A 5523-nucleotide genomic window follows, 5' to 3' on the forward strand; every position below is an offset into this window, starting at 1 on the left:
GTTATTCCTTCCAAAGAACACCCAGGGCTGATCTCCTTCAGAATGGACTGGTTGGATCTCCTTGCAGTCTAAGGGATTCTCAAGAGTTTTCTCCAACACCACAGTTCAAAAGCATCAATTCTTCAGCGCTCAGCCTTCTTCACAGTCCAACTCTCACATCCATACACGACCACTGGAAAAACCATAGCCTTGACTAGACAGACCTTTGTTGGCAAAGTAATGTCTCTGCTTTTCAATATGCTATTTAGGTTGGTCATAACTTTCCTTCCAAGGAGTAAGCATCTTTTAATTTCATGGCTGCAGTCACCATCTGCAGTGATTTTGGAGCCCCAAAAAATAAAGTCTGACACTGTTTCCACTGTTTCCCCATCTATTTCCCATGAAGTGACTGGACTGGATACCATGATCTTCACTTAATATCAAAAGACAGAAATGATTAAGCTAAGTGAGGAAGGCATATAGAGAGCTGAGGGCCCAAAGCTTGGCCTCTTACACCAGTTAGCCAAGTTACAAATGCAAAGGAAAGTTCTGGGAGGAAATTAAAAGTGCTACTTTGGTGAATGCATGAATGATAAGAAAACAAAACAGCCTTAACGCTGATATGGAAAAAGCTGGAGTGAGTGGTCTGGACAGAAGATCAAACCAGTCACAACAGTCCCTTTGGCCAAAGCCTAATCCAGAGAAAGGTTCCAACGCTCTACAATTATATGAAGGCTGGAAGAGGTGAGAAAGCCACAGAAGGAAAAGTCTGAAGCTAGCAGAGGTTGGTTCATGAAGTTTCAGGAAAGAAGCTACTTTCATAACATGTAAGTGCAAAGTGAAGCAGTAAGTGCTGATGTAGAACCCGCAGCAAGTTATCCAGATCTACCTAAAATCAATAATGAAGATTTTCAACACAGACAAAACAGCCTTTTACTGGAAGAAGATGCCATTTAGGACTTTCATAGCTAGAGAGAAGTCAATGCCTGGCTTAAAAGGACAGGCTGACTCTCTTGTTAGGAGCTAATGCAGTGGGTGACTTTAAGTGGAAGTCAACGCTCATTTACCACTATGAAAATCCTAAGGCCTTAAATCTACTCTGCCTGTGCTCTATAAATGGAACAACAACGCCTGGATGGAAGCACATCTATTATATATGGTTTATTGAACATCCTGTGCCCACTATTGAGAGCTACTGCTCAAAAAAAAAAAAAAAGTAAATTTCAAAATATTACTGCTTATTGACAATGTTCTGGTCATTATCTGCTCTGGTCACCCAACAGCTCTGATGGAAATGTGATACAATTCATGTTGCTTTCATGCCTGCTACCACAACAACCATTTTGCAGCCCATGAATCAGGAGTCATCTTTACTTTCATATCTTATTCTTTAAGAGATACATTTTGTAAGGCTATAGCTACCAGTCAGTGATTCCTCTTACAGATCTGGGCAAACTAAATTGAAAACCTTCTGGAAAAGATTCACCATTCCAGATCCCATTCATGATTCAAGCTGGAAGAAGCGATTCCAACCTTCACGGATGACTCTGAGGGGTTCAAAACTTCAGTGGAGGATGCAACTGCAGATGTGGTAGAAACAGCAAGAGAACCAGCATTAGAAGTGGTGCCTGAAGATGTGACTGAATTGCTGAAATCTCACAAGAAAACTTTAATGGATGAGCAGTAGCTTCTTACAGATGAGAAAGAAAGTTGCTTCTTGAGACAGAATCTATTTCTGATAAAGAAGTTGTGAAGATTTGTTGAAATAACAAAGGATTCAGAATATTACATAAACAGTTGATAAAGCAGTGGCAGGGTTTGGGAAAATTTACTTCAATTTTTAAAGTTCTACTATAGGCAATGTGCTATCAGACAGCATTGCACACTACAGAGAATTTGGCCTTGAAAAAAAGATTCAATCAATGTGGCTAACTTCACTATAATTTTAAGAAACTGCCACAGCCACCTCAACCTTCAGCAACCACTCCCTTATCAGTTGGCAGCCATCAATATCAAGGCAAGATCCTCCACCAGCAAAATGATTAAGACTCGCTGAAGGCTTAGGTGATGGTCAGCATTTTTTGGCAATATAGTATTTTTAAGTTAAGGTATATACATTTTTAGACATAATGCTATTGAACACAATGAACTACAGTATATTTAAATGTAACTTTTATATGCACTAGCAAACCAAAAACTTCATGCAACTCACTTTATTCTGATATTTGCTTTATTGCAGTGGTCTGGAATCAAATCTCCACGGTATGTCCATTATTTGAACATATTAGATTTATTTACACCTTTTTTCACTGAAAGACTTCTATGATATTTCCAGCTCTATTTTTGTAACACATAATATTGCAACAAACACTTGGCACACAGATCTTACTATACACACTGCCAAGACTCTTCCTCAGATAGACACATACACAAACAAACAGAGACAAACCTTGCAGGGGAATTCTGGAATGGTTGATCTTCAACTTTCCAATTATTGCTAAATTGCCCTTCAAAGTACACTCCATCAGCTGTGTATGAAAATGATTTCTATCCTCTCCAAAATGTGGTAATGATAGACTTTTGCCAATCTCATGTGTGTGAAATATTTTGTTGTTTAATACTCATTTCCCTATTAGTAAGGCTGAACATATTTATGTTTATTGATCATTAATCTTTCTACTGTCAACTGCCTCTCAATCCTTTACACAGTTTTATATTTGGTTGTTTGCCAATATAAATATTATTACTATTAATATTAACATATATTTTTATTTACTTAGAAGTGTCCTCTTATCCTTTGGATACTAATCCTTTGCCAGTTATTTGAATTACATGTATCTTCTCCCCATTTGCTGCTCGTTTATCTTTTTATGGCATTCATGGTTTTGCAGAAAGCTTTTACTTTAATATAGTCAAATTTATTACTATTTTTCTTCATGAGAAGTGCTTTTGGTGTCTTAAGTCTTCTTTATCATGAGGCCACAGAGATTTTTTTTTTTAAGTGTTTGCTTTTTACATTTAGGGGGTTAAATTTCCCTGGATTCTGCATGTGATACACATTGTGTTTTGTTTTTTTCTCATACAGAGAACTAGAGGTCAGCAGTACACCTTTTCACTTGAAGACAAGGCCTATGTCTTATTAATCTGCTTCTTAAAAGCACTTTTCCTGGTGCCTATTATAGGTGGTTATAAGTATGTGATCAATACAAGGAGGAAAAGATGGAAGAGAAAGGAGAGAAAAGAAGGCAACATGGGGATGGGAGTGTGGGGTAAGTATTCAGATCATGGTCATTGGTGAAAACTAAATATCAGAACCATACAAGTCAAAGGGTATTAAAACAGATTCGGGGGATTTTCCTGGTGGTCCAGCAGTTAAGAATACGCCTTGCAATGCAGCAGACACAGGTTTGATTCCTAGTCCGGGAAGATCTCACATGCCACAAGGCAACTAAGCTGAAGTGCCATAACTATAGAGACCTACCCGATGAGAGGCCCCCGCACCACAGCAAGGTGCAGCACCTCCGCCCCCTCCACCAGCTCTCAGCAACTAGAGAAAATCTGCGCAGCAGCAAAGACTCAGCATAGCCAAAAACAAACAAACAAAAAACAAACCCACCAGAAAAACAGGAGTGGTCTGCAGGAAGATGAACTTTCCAGAACTCTGGAAAGTTAGAGGCAAAGATATTGCTCATGTGTAACTGATACTGACTCTGCTCTCTCTTTCCCAGGATGAGAATATGGCCTTGCTAGTGCTAAAATCAGAGAAGGCAATGGCACCCCACTCCAGTACCCTTGCCGGGAAAATCCACGGACAGAGGAGCCTGGTAGGCTGCAGTCCATGGGGTCGCTAAGAGTCGGGAACGAATGAGCGACTTCACTTTCACTTTTCACTTTCATGCATTGGAGAAGGAAATGGCAACCCACTCCAGTGTTCTTGCCTGGAGAATCCCAGGGACGGGGAAGCCTGGTGGGCTGCTGTTTCTGGGTCAGAGTCAGACACTACTGAAGTGACTTAGCAGCAGCAGCAGCACTAAATTGGTTCAAAAATCCAGAAAACCATGATGTTTTGTAAATATCACTTGATTATGTTAAGTCTTTGCAAAATGTTCATCAAAGCCTAAGTATAAAGGGCAAAGATATACCAAGAATTTAATGTAACTTGAGCTGAATTTTTCCTGCAGGAAAGGTGGCTATAGGTACCACAGAAGTCTACAGATTAGAAAAGTTATTAAAAAGTAAGCTGCGTTTACTACTATTCAGGAAGTCATGTGGCTTCTTATATCCTTAAATAAATAATCCAGTAACAATCAACAGGTGAATGAATAGTCTCCTCCCAACCATTCCTAACCTGAAGGTCAAATGAGGGTTAGGGAGGACAAGAGAAAACAAAATAAAAATGAGACCTAGAATGACTTTTGTCTCAGTGGTCCTCAATAGAAAAATAGCTCCCTAGAGCAACATTATGGTATCTAGCTCAGTACAGAAGAAGTATGTCCCATGAGTATTCTTGCTGAAATACTGAACCATGTCTACACATTGAACCATATACACATCTAACCACCAACATATAGGAAAAAGAGGGAAAGCACCATAGGAGTGAACCAGCAAAACCTAGACCATGGGAAAATCCAGAAGACAAATGATCCAGTTTCTTTGACAAACAAAAGACTACTAGAAAAAATTTAAAAGAATATCTATAGATTAAGAGATTTCAACGAAGAGCAGAGTATGGGTGCTGATTCAAACAAACTGTAAAGAAAAAAAAAGCGATGTGGAAATTTGAGCACTGACTGTATGCTTGCTAATATTAAGGAATTACTATTTTTGTGTTAATTATATACCTCTACTTATTTAAAGATTAAATCATATGATGCCTGAGATTTCCTTCAAAATAATCAATAGTTATAAATGGAGGCTACATAAAAATAAGATTAGCTATGAGACTAGCTGTTGAGACTGAATAAAGACAACAGAGTTCATTGTATTTTCTCTCTTTTTGTATACAATTGAAAATTTTCAAAACAAACTTTAGAAAGTGGAAGTACTTTGTAGATCCTTTTCAAAAGAATAGCAAGTTCAACTGTCTAAGTATTAAAGCCAAGAGAATAGTTTGACACCTAAAAACCTTCTGAGGTTGATTACAATTTAAATTCTAAGAGTAGACTATAGAGAGAAGGCAATGGCACCCCACTCCAGTACTCTTGTCTGGAAAATCCCATGGACGGAGGAGCCTGGTGGGCTGTGCAGTCCATGGGGTCACTAAGAGTTGGACACGACTGAGCGACTTCACTTTCACTATTCACTTTCATGCACTGGAGAAGGAAATGGCAACCCACTTCAGTGTTCTTGCCGGGAGAATCTCAGTGATAGGGGAGCCTGGTGGGCTGCCGTCTATGGTGTTGCACAGGGTCGGACACGACTGAAGCGACTTAGCAGCAGCAGACTATACACCATACTTAAAATCACAGACTCATCCACTATAACCAATGCTACTGCATTATTCAACAGCCACTAAGTGATACCAAAAAATACGTTAGTAGTACA

At 39.0% G+C, this 5523-nt stretch overlaps 1 pseudogene; it reads left to right on the forward strand.

The window, feature by feature from the left end:
- The first annotated feature begins 432 nt into the window (after nt 1-432).
- On the forward strand, nt 433-3794 carry LOC104986319 (annotated as a pseudogene).
- Nucleotides 3795-5523: the final 1729 nt, after the last annotated feature.

This window comes from Bison bison, unplaced genomic scaffold, assembly GCF_000754665.1.
Source record: "Bison bison bison isolate TAMUID 2011002044 unplaced genomic scaffold, Bison_UMD1.0 scf7180017864066, whole genome shotgun sequence".
Lineage (NCBI taxonomy): Eukaryota > Metazoa > Chordata > Mammalia > Artiodactyla > Bovidae > Bison > Bison bison.